Source organism: Berghia stephanieae, chromosome 3 (assembly GCF_034508935.2).
Source record: "Berghia stephanieae isolate SIO BIC M18660-M18661 chromosome 3, UCSD_Bste_1.3, whole genome shotgun sequence".
In the NCBI taxonomy this organism is placed as follows: Eukaryota; Metazoa; Mollusca; class Gastropoda; order Nudibranchia; family Aeolidiidae; genus Berghia; species Berghia stephanieae.
The window spans coordinates 32,702,590-32,716,429 of record NC_088362.1 but is presented as its reverse complement, the minus strand read 5'-3'; the positions used below and the strand labels follow the sequence as shown (position 1 = coordinate 32,716,429).

General features: G+C 36.6%; 1 protein-coding gene across 14 annotated transcripts in view; it reads right to left on the bottom strand.

Moving 5' to 3' along the window:
* Positions 1-13,647, bottom strand: part of LOC144967555 (anoctamin-1-like) — an 88,226-nt gene extending 74,579 nt beyond the window's left edge. For 4 of the 14 annotated variants that reach the window (XM_078904967.1, XM_078904975.1, XM_078904973.1 and 1 more), the window contains exon 1: positions 13,498-13,647. The gene's annotated coding sequence lies outside the window, so the exon portion shown is untranslated. Of the gene's footprint in view, positions 1-6,032; positions 6,293-13,497 lie in introns of those variants that run through there. The other 10 variants (XM_078904960.1, XM_078904964.1, XM_078904963.1 and 7 more) reach the window with 6 other exon arrangements.
* Between the last annotated feature and the right edge of the window lie 193 nt (positions 13,648-13,840).

Here is a 13,840-nt window from a genome sequence, read left to right as displayed (position 1 = left end):
TCGTCGTGTGTATCTAGTTATTATTTGGAATGGCACTATATTTTGAGCAAAAAAAAAAAAAATAAAAAAATAAAAACCAAAAAAACAAACCCCAAAATTCTATTTCTCTGTTAACCAGTACAAGAAATTTGATTGATAACGAATTGCATGCATTAAGATAGGTATATGATTAAATTTTGTCATAATCAGAAACAAATGTGATTTATCAAGATTGTTCCAGTAGCATGTTATGTTTAAGGCATCGGAAGGAAACATCATCCTAGTTGGCATTTTAGAAGATAAGATAATATTATGATAATATAAGATAAGAATAAAATACAATGTTAAGATACGAGGACACTTTGAACCAATAAGTCACTGAGGAAATAACAGTTGTGACAGCAGAGTCAGAGTGAGTGATCACTGACTGATGTCGTTTGTGTGTGCTAGATTGAGTGAGTGAGCGGTAAAGTGTGTGTGTGTATGTGTGTGTGTGTGTGTGTGTGTCTGTGTCCCTTCCTCACAAGCATGTGGGGGCGGTGAAGGGTGACCGAGTCGGTGTCAACATGAACACAAAACAAGGCGGAAATGAATCTCGTGTGGCCGTGTCCTTGAGAGGAGGAGAGTGGATGGGATCTACTCTACGCATAACGCTGCAGATTTTGTTGTTGCCGCTGTTAATGTTGTTGTTATTGTTTCTGTTGCTGTTTTTATTGTAATTTGTTGCTGATGTTATTATTGTTTGTAATTGCTGCTGATTTTATTGCGGATGCTGTAGTCGCTGATTTTACTACTATTGCCGTTGTTGATGATGTTGTGTTTTGATGTTGTTGTTACTGTTACTGTAGCTGTTTTTTTAAAATTGTAATTTGTTGCTAATGCTATTATTGTTGTAATTGATGATGATGTTGTAGCTGATGTTATTACTATTGTTGTTGACAATGTTGTGTTTTGATGCTGTTGTTACTGTTTTCTATTGTAATTTGTCGCTGATGTTATTATTGTTGTAATTGCTAATGTTGTTGATGGTGTTGTTATTGCTGTTGATGATGTTGTTATTGTTGCTGTTCTTGAGCTTTTGATGTGGCAGCGTGGCTCAGCGGTACGGTCTTGGCTTCATACCCGATAGGTACCGAGTTCGACCACCCGCTGCTGCGCTGTGTGGTCTTGAGCAAGTCACCTCGCCCTAACTCACTTTGCGGCGCTGCTCTGCGGCTGACGCATGGGCTATTCCAGTCTTCTCTTGGAATAGACCCTAAAGAAAAAGTTCCCCATGGAGATGAATAAAGGGAATTTTATTTTATTTATCTATTTTTAGAATTCTAAAAACAAGTTGTCCCCGCTAGGATTCGATCAATTTTTTTTTAATAAAAAAAAAAACCCAAGTTAAATCCAAAGGCGAATAACCAATCCGTGGCTACGCCTTAAGTAACCAATAACCGCTTTGAGCGGTTTTGAGTTTCAAGTGGTATGATTAGTGATGACTTAGTGGCAAAATTTGAAATTCTGATGAAGTGAAAAATTAATTAGAATTAGACATGGACAGTTGAAATAACACGAACATCCATGCATGAACGATAAGGCGGGTGGTGGATGTTGTGTGCTTTGTGTAAAATGCCGACTGTCAGCTTTTGGTGATGGGTGGATGAATGAATGAATGGATGGATGGACCGATCAATAAACAAATAGATAGATAGATAGATATAGTGAAAGAATGTCCCTAAATAGAGTTTCATATTTATATATAAACAGGGAGATATTTGAAGGGGGGGGGGGGGGGGGGGGGGTCTGAGAGAGTGAGATAGATAGATAGAAGAGAGAGAGAATGGGGGAGGGGGGGGGGGATAGATCGCTATAATGCTAAGACTACATCATCCCTACTTACAACCACCATCCAATAGGCATTAATACAGCTACCGCTACGTACACGACCGATTACCATGACGACCAAAGCAACAGACCTGACATTATCATCATCAATATTATTATTATTATCATTATCATCCTTGACTCATCGATCTGGGACGTCCATCGGTCACAATGACCCACCTCACAGACTGGACCGTTACAAAAAGTAACAGCAACTCAATGACCACACATTGACCACGACATTATCTCATTATCCAAACGTGTAAATATGGAGGAATTTTCTTTTATTTTTCTAAATCCATTTCTTTTAGAAATAAAATACAATGTTTAAAATCCATTATGCATGTGGGACACCAATGTGCAATAGAAATAGAACATTATTTAATTATCAACATCACATCTTTTTTTAAAACCATTACTAAAGGGTAAAGAGCAATTGTTGGCGTCCTTTTAGCGTTAGACAGATTGGGGTATAAATTAGTTGCTCTAATTACTACTTGATAATGAATAACTACCGTATTACAGACAGGAGAGGACTGGTTTTCAGAGAGAAGGATAGATAAACAGAATATATAGACAAGAGAGAGAGAGAGAGAGAGAGAGAGAGAGAGAGAGAGAGAGAGAGAGAGAGATGCCTTCCACATCTAACCACACATACACACACACACACACACACATATATATATATATATATATATATATATATATATATATATATACACACACACACACACACACATACACACACACACAGTTTGAATTCTGATATCGCAACAAGGCTACAATGAAAGCAAGAAATAACAAGTTACAGCTCATATCACGTATCAAATTTCCATTGAATAATAATACTGTTCCGATGGAGGTCGAACAGCTATAATAACAATTTCATTGTTCGACCATATAACAGAAATCCGCCATTGAAAAGAGAAGATTTATGAAGACATACCATAATAATATGATATTGAATATCACTTATTTAAAACTGCTAATAGCAATAACAGGCCCAATCGAATGATGAGCAAAAAAAAAAATTAAAAAATTGAGCGTGATATACATTAAAGAGTGATCAAAGCGCTTTACATGGGATTCAAAGCCGACTGCAATAGTGTATTTAATGCTGGACAACTGTAAGGCGATATTATTTTATTTCTTGCGGGTGAAAAATTGTGACCTAGGCACTAGCATAAAACAAAAAAATTAATTAATATTGTATAAAACCTTGCTAGACAAAGCAAAATGAAAATATCAACATGAAAAATAATCACTTCGAATAATCAGCCTATTTATTTGACATAGGATCTAAACCTCAGAACCTCTGATTCAGTGTCAAAATGAATACCTTTACGCCACAGGAAGGTTACTCAAGGACAGACTGACATTCTAGCGTATTTCCTTTTTCTTTCTGCTTTGTATACCACTGTTTATCCATAGCATGCACACCATTTATTCAAATCAAAGCTATTCATAAGCAAAAGACAGATCAGGGATCAGACCAGTCACAAGACAGCTACAAAAACAAACACAAAACAAACAAAAACCTCATAAAACGTGATTTGTATTTTCCCCTCCCCCTTTGTTAGGAAAGACTCTCTAAAAATATAACCCGGACCACTCCATACCCTTCACCTGTTACACGACTATACTCTCCTATTCTAAAAATTAAAAAAAATATATTTTAAAACAATTTGGCAAGAAAACTCGTCCTCAAATATCCATCGATTATAATGACCTCATCTTGTCAAAAAAGAAAAACTCTCCAATCTGGTACTCACTTGAAGACTCAGGTTTAAGAGTTTTTGACAAAATAAGGGTCATTTTAATCAGTCTACATTTAAAGGACGAGTTCTATGGCCAAACTTTAAAATAAAATAATGTGTTTTATATTCCCACAGTACGGCATTTCAGGGCTTTGGGAACTTAATTTCAATGACTCATATATATATATATATAATATATTATATATATATATATATATATTATATATATATATAATATATATATATATATATATACAAGTTGATAGAGTAGGCCAGTTCGTTTTAAACGCGTGGAGCTTGCAATATTATATATTAAACAATAGCAAGCATTCAACAGAATGGAGTCTTTGTAAATCAAGAGGAGGGTGGAGGGGCGAAGACAAAATAAAATAAAACCGCAATAGATATTTCTAGACATGCGTGAATGGTTTTGACGAAAGGAAGTAATCAGAACCAGAAATGCATTATTTTACATATTATTATTATATTATAACATAGACAAAACGACTGAACCTTCAACTTGAATATCTACACCTACGCACCCGTTGCATAGTCCAAGAGGTGGGATTTTTGTGTCTACGAGATTAAATGATTTGATTTGAAACCGCGAAATACGTATTGGTAATGTCATTTTGACTTTTCTTTTTCTTAAAAAAAAAAATACAAAAGAAAAGAAAAGAAAGAAAAACGTCTCCACTTGCAACTGTGTCTGCGACAAGAAACCGGTGGGTTCGAGGCATTCGATAAATTAAAAGTGAAAAACATATCAATATAAATATAATATGTATGTAGTAATACACAGCATTAAAAAAAAACAAAAACAAAAACAAACAAAAAACAAAACACACACACACACAAGGAAAGTTTCGGGCTTAAATCTGTACTTCGGTCTACAACAGAAACATGTGCATCTCTAATTCCCTACTGGAATTTATTACTGATTCACTTTTCTCCATTACACTACAATCGCGACAAGACGTGATGAGTCTACTTATAGTACTCACTGGAAGACCCCCATCTGGCCATATCATTTAGAACAAGTCAATCGCAGAAGCGACGTAGAACGAAGGCTCCATTTTCGTTCTGCGCCGATCATGACGTCTCCTCAAATGAGTGCGCGTGTGTGACCTAAATTTTGATTTTTTTGACGCGTTCGCACCAGTCGACTAACGGAGTCGTTAACTCTGTAATAAGTGCGGGATCAAGACAAAGACAATAGGAATTAAGACTAAGGAATATTTCTCTCTATCTTTACACTATCATTGATTGTGAGAGTAGGTCACGTATGCCTTGACCTACATACAAACTATTACCATGCCAATAATCTATAACGACAAATTATATTTTCCCCATGTGAAATGAATAAAGAGATATTTAATTATTTTAAAACAATTATTATATATAACATTCTCTAATCGCATATTAAATGGAAGCTTCTCTCTCCTTCGTCTTGCAAACTGAATGACAATGCGAAGATAGGTAATACAGTATGTACTGATGGCTCACTTTAATAATACAACAAAAACAACAATGAGATTTTAGGCTTAGGGTGTCCTCTATCTATTTGACTAATTCAGCCTGAAACTGGCCTGCTAGTACCACTCGTCACAGGTGTAAATGATGACCTGCCTATAGGCAGTGACGGATATTACAAAAGTGATAACAGGCGACTGGTGCTGTAGTATAAAATGGAAACATGGTTTGCACATGGTCTACAGGGGGGGGGGGGGGGAACTAAATGAAACACTGAGACGCACACTGAGCATGGTACTTACATAGTGCATATCCATACATATTATAATAAATAAATAAAATAAAATATATATATATATATAATGAAATTATATAGCGCCTAAACATCCACGTAATTGTGCTCTGCGGCGCTTTACACAATAGTTGTTTGCTGTATTTTTTTAAATCACGACACTACATACCAAGCATAAATACAGAAACGAAATCCAAGCAACATCTATTTCATTTTTGGAACAACTCAGTCTTCAGACATCTCCTGAAAGATGATAAAATTTCACAGGACTTAGTCCGAGGACCGAGAGTGTTCCATAGGGGCGGAGTAATGGATGAAAAGGCTTTAAAAAATTTTTTTTTAAATTGGATTTTGAGGTGGTAACCTTTAGAACCCGGGACTGACACATAGCAATCAGAGGGCATTGGACTGAGATGATCTTATAGATAGTATGTACTTGGCTAAAAAGCTCACAACATTATCATCCGGAAGTATAACGGACCAACACAAAAAAAAAATGTGTAGTCTGGATAATACATTTAAGTGAGAATTACTCATACACGTGGCTGGCAAAAAAACAAAAAAAAAAACAAAAATAACAACAATGAAAAAACAAAAGACCAATAACAAAGGCCCGGGTGACGTCAACTTCATTCTATCTTTACAGAATTCCCAGTGTATACCTCTATTATATAATCCCAATAAACAAGACTGAGTATACTACTTCTGGAAAGATCACTTTAGAGAAGAGGAAACCATTGAGTAATCCACAAAATGTAACACAGGAGGAACAGTACTCTTTTCTAATTCTGAATCACCAACTCACAACGCTTACAAACCGTTAGGGTTTGTTCTACGTTTGTAATTGTAAGCGTTTCATTCAGAAAATAATTCTATTTGACTAATCTTCTTTGATAACACCGGCTGCTCCCCCTGGTGAAGTGGTAGTAGGGCCCGTGTGTGAAACCAGGATAGATTTGTCTTCTTTTTTTTTTTTTGTTGAATTACTGTGTATCTCAAGACTACTTTTCACCTGAGTCTTGGTTGAGTGGTAAAGATATGAATAAAGGAATGTGTCATTATGCCTGGTTATGTACGTTAACGTGTGTGTGTGTGTGTGTGTGTGTGTGTGTGTATGTGTGTTTGTGTCAGTGAGTGTTTTAAAAAAAAAAAACTAAATTGTGTGTGCGCGGGTGTCTGAGTGTTTGTGTCAGCGAGTGTATTTTTAAAAAAATTATATGTGTGTGTGTGTGTAAGGGGGAGAGAGGGAGAGAGAGAGAGAGAGAGAGAGAGAGAGAGAGAGAGAGAGAGAGAGAGAGAGAGAGAGAGAGAGAGAGAGAGAGGAGGGTGGGGGGGGGGGGGGGGGGTAAGGACGAGCATGTTTTATGGATGAGTTACTATGAGTAAGGAATTTCCTTATTTGAATGAGGCTCAGAAGAGCTCAGACCCCCCCCCCCCCCCCCCCCCCCGGTAATAGTAGTAGAAGTTGTAGTTGTTGTTGTTGTAGTAGTGGCAATAGTAGTAGTAGAAGTAATAGTGGCAATAGTAGCAGAAGAAGTAATAGTAGCGTTATCAGAATTATCATTATTATCATCATCATCATTATTATTTTTACTATCATCAAAAGCATATTGTTTTCTCTCTCGAATTGCAAGGAACTGAAGTTCACAGTCACAGTCAGTGAAGTGTGCTTTAATCGAATAAAAAGCAAGAACAATATAATAATATGACAAAATTGCTATAATCCACATTCCCTTCTAATCGTGGCCAGTTGAAGCGACTACAATGGCTCCGACACGTTTATGTAGCCTTGCGGAAAGTGTGGAAAGTAAATAATTGGGTGGATGTGTTTGTGTAACGCTAGTTGTCCAATTGTGTGGTGCGTGTGGAATGATTATCATCCAATAGAACAGAATATTAAAGAATTAATAATAATAATAATAATAATAATAAGGATAAATTTGGCAAACAGACAACAAATCCCAACGATATCCTTGACATTGTAACTGACCACTTCCAGCAGAAATTTCACAAACAAGTCTCACAAATATCGCCCTTCTCAGGAAACCCTAGAGACCTAAACAACCGCATCACAACAACTGAAGTTAGAAATAGCATAAAGTGCCTAAACAATAACAGATCCCCAGGCGAAGATGAAATTCCCGCTGAATTGCTGAAATGCGGTACCCTCTCCCTGGATCTGAGCATTGCAAACATAATGAACAAAACATTCTCAACACACAAAGACTGGGACATAAACAGCTGTGTCCTAATTACAATACAAAAACCAGGAAAAACGAAAGGACCCGTAAACAACCTGCACCCAATAACATTACTGAATACCATAAGAAAAACACTGTCAACTATTGTCCTCAACAGAATTAGACCGAAAATAGAAAAATATCTACCACATAGCCAAAGCGGGTTTCGCCAAGACCGAAGCACATCCGACGTTGTATGGCCACATAAATGGTCGGCAGCAAAGGCACTCAAAGAAAACATATCCATAACAATAACCGGAATCGATATGTCCGCAGCCTTTGATACGATCGACAGAGGAAAACTTTTGGAGATATTAACAGAAATAGTAGACGAAGACGAGCTCCGAATAATCCGATTTCTCCTCAGCAACACAAAGATACAACCAAGGATATACGGGGCCACAAAACAGACGCAGTTCGAAAGTAACATCGGGATCCCCCAAGGAGATAATCTGAGCCCGATTCTGTTCACAATATACTTAGAACACGCTCTGAAAGAAGTTCGAAAAGTCATTCCAAAATCAATGACTCATATTGAGAATGCAATCCCTAGAGAAATCGCCTATGCAGATGATGTCGATTTTATTGGATCAACACCAGCAAATATAGACATCATACAAAATACCCTCATAAAATATAACCTCCAAGTCAATGCCAATAAAACCGAATTTACAACAATATCGAGGAACAAAGAGGAATGGAAAAGAACAAAGAAAGTCGGCTCACTAATTGGAGACACCGAGGATGTACAAAGAAGAAAACAGCTATCAAACACCGCACTCAGTAAACTCACCAATGTATGGATTAGAGGTGACAAAATAAAGAGAAAAACCAAACTGAAACCGTACCATGCTCTTGTAAAACCGGTACTTCTGTATAACCGCGGCACTTGGGCGTTGACAAAATCCGAAGAAGAACATCTGGATGCCTTCCATCGCACACAGCTAAGAAGGGTACTGGACAACAAATACCCAAAAAAGATCTCAAATGAATCACTCTATAAGATCACAAAAGAAAGACCAATCTCCCTTGACATTTTACAACAACGATGGCAACTTTTCGGTCACATACTACGCAGGGACAAAAACATACCAGCTAACCAAGCCATGTCGGGATACTTCCAAAAACACGGGAACCTTTTCAGAGGAAAACCGATCACAACACTCCCTGTGATCATAAAAAAAAACCTCACAACACTTGGACAAAGCATTAGTCTCACAACGGCAGGGGACCTTGAAAATCTGAGAACCCTAGCAGAGGACCGGCAATATTGGAGACACCTCACACAGGAAATACTGGAAACAGCCAAGGCGACCCGATCTTTCGGTCGAGACGCGAAAGGCATCTAAGTCAAGTAAGTCAATAATAATAATAATAATAACATACTTTATTCATCAAAAAAAAAAAAAATGAATCGTTTAAACGGCATGCATAAATGTACAAACACAAGTTACAACATGGCGACAATATATATATAATTATATAATAATATATATATAATATAATATATAGTATATAATATATATATATAATATATATATATATATATATATATAAATAAATGCACAAAAATGTAAAATATACAACCAAGAACCAATAGCAACACTTTATATAGGCCATACCTCTGGCCTTTAGTCCGCACTTGTGTGTGTATATTTAAAAGATAGTATTTAATTTAAATCAGTTGCGCATTAAAAATTCAAACACCATGTGGCAAAAATGAATTAAGGTGACGTGTTGTCTCTGTTTTTATAGATATAAGGCGACTGCTCATGGAGAACTTAATATATCTGTGAAGGGGGTGATCGCCATCCTTCATAACTTTCTCCATTTTACTTAGATAAAATCTCTTGAACAGTTGTTCAACATTGGAAATTGGGTGAGTATAACTCCTGGCTTTATCAATTTTCCGATCAATTTTCTTAATGTCGCAAATACTGGCATTTCCACACCATGCTGTAATACAAAAAGTAATCTATAAAAAAGGGTGCATAACGTTTTGTTTGTCTATGTCAAATTCTGAAAGTTTCCGAACAAAATACATTCTTTTGTTCAATTTAGAGATAACAGTATCGGTTTGAAATGCCACTGAAATTGTGGGTGCCTTTACTTTAACCAAGGAACGTATAGATTCAGAGTGGAGGAGGAGGAGGAAGAAGAAGTGTAAGGTCCTCTACACACATTATCCCACTCGACTTAAGAGTGAATGTGTGCTTAGCTACAGGCAGTGACGGATGTTGAAAAAGTGTTGGTACAATTAGGATGCCTAACAGGTGACTGGTTCGGTATGAAATGGAATCACGATTCCATATAGCCTGCTAGAGAAATAACTAAAACTTTGTGAAGAGCAATAAGCATGGTAAAGCAATGGAGAATCACTATATAAATATTCATATTTATTTTAATTTGCTCGCCATTTCGTAATGAATAATAAATTCTCCCGCAATTCATATCCAGAAAGTTTATAAATAAAGAAGAATAAAATGTCTGTTTTCTGTACAAGTCAACAAGTCGGTTGACTTTAAAACTCAGCATAAGAAGTTTATCTAGTTCCCTCTTGTGAACACAGTGCCATTCAGCTGAAGAGGAAGTTTTTAAAACAATTTCAAAAACATCAAAGTCAAACAAAACTGTGATCTCAAAAAGCCTACCAGGGTCACCTCAGGGCATCTTAAGTGTTCAAATGTCACCAAAAAAAAAGAAGAAAGATGATAACACGGCAGTTTATAATTGTCAAGTCAGCACAACTCTACTCAAGTGCATTCAATCTTGTAGAAAAACCAAGTGATCTCATCACTTTGCAATTTTTAAGCTATCTTTTTATCAGTTTTATTTTTGGTATTTTTTTCACCCTTGTAAAATATCACCAAGCATTGCTTTTGAAAATAATAGAAAGAAAAAAATAAATAAAAATTACCAACACAATAATGATTGACCCTTCATTAACTGACAACTATTGTCAAAAAACAATTTCTCATCATCATTTCTATGATTGAATAAACAGCTCTCAGAATTTGTGGAATATAAAAACAAGGAATAAATATGAACACATGATTATCAACTTAAAAAAAACAAAACAACAAAAAACCCCCAAAATACAAAACAAAAGCTGAACAAGAACATTTCCGGCTTAAAACCCTTCTAGGGTCAACATCAAATAGAAGAAAAAAAGTCCTTTAGAGCCATTCGGCCAATGGAGCCAGAGTTTATCCTGGTTTCTATAACATAAAATGTACTATAGCAATTGATTGCATTCCTTTAGGATAGGACGCTAGTCAATTGCAAAGCTTTTCCGGCTTAAAACTTCTCTCCAGTCAAGATGAAATACAATGAAAACAGTTTAACATTTCACATAAAATCCTGATTAGATGTGCCCAGTCAGGATAAATGATGGTGGTGAGTGACTTTCCACAAGTTTTATGGTACAGTGCCTATCAACCAAATTGAAGATTTACATGTTTAAAAATTACTTCAATGAAGTGTAACCAGGTTCATACACAATGTGTCTGGGTACATATATATACATATACATATATAAAGTCCAAGCCAGTTTATTGGGACAGCTTGGTTGCCGACAAATCGTCCCAATTAAGCAGCGGGCATGAAATTGGACAATTTTTCAGATTTAAGTCAACATAATAATCAGGGAAACTTGTTTGGCGTCTAATTTGGTTTACTTTAGCCACCACTTGACTGTTAATTTGATCATATGATGAGAGACAAATCTAACTGCACAAAACAATACGAATGAATATGCCACTCACAACAGTTGCATAAGTAAGCTATGGATTAATAATGTGCTGTTTACCCATTCGTCTCATTGAACAAACAAACATTTGGGGGTGAAAGCCTTGAGCAAACAAAGCTATCACTCATTACCCATCGCACCATTGGTCAGTTGACCTAAGACCATGTTGATGCTGCTGCCAAGGAATACAGGTAAATTCTATTGTTCCCATCTCTGTGATGAACGATACGACTATACATCCAGTTGATCATCCCATTAGACTAATTTGCATTTTATGAACCATCGTTTTAAATTGGAGACAATGAAAAAGCTCTTTAATGGAGACGGCCATTGTCAAATTGCATCCTCAATAAGTGATGGGCCATCCCAATTAAGCGGCTGGGAATTGGAAAGAGTATGACTTTTTATAGAGAAAAAAATCCGTTCCCAAGGAATCGTCCCAATAAAGCGGTTTGGACTGTAACTGAATTCAGGGTTGGAATGTCCAAAATGAAAATAATGTACTAGCTTTCAATTCATTGAAATAAAACTGCCTGCCATTAGCCTAGGGCCTGGGTATATGAAGTAGACCAGTTAGCAACATTTCATTGTATCACCACTACTAGTAGGACTAGTTACTGGTACTGGTACAAAATCAAAATTGCACATTTTTGTTTCTTTTGTATAATCCACTAATAACTTACATTCAGACATAATATCATGATTGAATGGTGCAGTCTGGTTCTGTGGTACGGCCTTTGCTTCGTACCCGAATGGTACTGGGTTCAAATACTTGTGCTTTTTAATGTCATTAAGCAAGTCACCTCGCCATAGTTTCAGTTTGCTGCACTGCACTGAGGCTGGTGCCTGGGTTATTCCAGTCTTCCCTTAGAATTAAAGATAAATTTCCCTTTGGGATAAATAAAAGGAATTTTAGTCTTTTTTTATCAGGTAGGCGTAGATCTTCATAAATATAATGAGCAGGAGAGGACCCAACATGCCTGTTGAAGTAATCCCCTGGTAATATTGCCACAAAGTACGGAATTCTAATTCTCCCCATAAACATTTTAATTCCATTGTTGATACAAAGTCAATTTAATATGCATTACCCTCTGCAGAGGAGGAGTACAATACAACAACAGCAGTCACTTGAAAGTTGATCATTGTCACAGCTAGGCATACTGTATGATGTGGATAAGACGAAAGGTTGTGCAATGCAATATGTTTTCAAAATTTATCAACTAAATTTTTAACATGTGCATGAAAGGTTAAAGGATCATTTATGAATTTTGTCTGAATTTCCTTCAAAAGTGTATCGCCAGCAGTACTGGTAGCCCTACTGTGTCCTTATTGAATAATTCCAAAGCTTTAGAGACAATAAAATTGTATAAAATCATGTCACTTCTGTCTCCAAACGAGACAAAGATAAGTAACAAGAATAAGAAACTCACTAAAGAACTTAATTTGCTCTCGTACTCTCAAGACCAAGATGTCAGTAGTCTATGTGTATGGGGAGTGAGTCAGGTTTCACAGGATTTGAACTTGAACTTCTGTACTTCATTTTCAAAGTAAGCAGAAAGGGAATCAGCTTTTAAATCTTCTTTTACTTTTACTTTTACTAGATACCTTGACTTTGACCTGGCCTTATCACTACGTGAATGTGGGTCATGTCTATATGAATGATGATATGAATGGGAATGGGAAATTGTAAACAATATTTAATATATGATGGAGATAGGTATTCTGCTGATTTTAATTTTTGTCTCCATCCCAATCGCCCTCTCTCCACAAGGCTCAAGTTGCGCAAAAAGTGTAGAAAATGAAACTGTTCTCGTTGTGATAAATGTTTTAAGTACCCCCCCCCCCCCCCCCATACTAGAACATTATAAAAAAGTCTCCCCCCTCCCAAACCCCCTGCTAGAACATTATAAATTAACAAGAATACTGGGGATGTAGGGGCTTTCGGAAGGCCTCCCGATAACAATAACAACTCTAGTGTTAGTGAGTGTTAGTGTTAGGTTAGAGTTTAGATTTAGGCTTAGAGTTAGGCTAGGTCCCACCACTAACCACATATATCATAATCATAGTCTAAGAAGAAAAGAGATTTTTTGCCAGCAAATACTTCCTTGATCGGGCGCATATACCAATGTACCTACTCACCTTCGATGAGAAATCCAGGGTATCCAACTTATCACCTGAGATAACAACGTCGTTCACAGCCTTCGGCCGGCGAAAAACAACGCACAGCCTTCTATTCGCAGCAAGACACTACACAAGACGATTTGACTTGGCCTTACTTCATTGATAGCCTATGAATTTTACCTCAATATATAAAAGAGCTTGTCAAAGGGACAATACTGTGTTTTTTCACTTTTAAATATTGATCATGAAGATTTGTCGTTCGTAAAATCGTAAAACAGTCTTGTCAGAGCTGACGGGAAGCATCACAAATGAAAATGTTTTCTTTCATTACCATGACCACACCACCAATACCGCTACAACA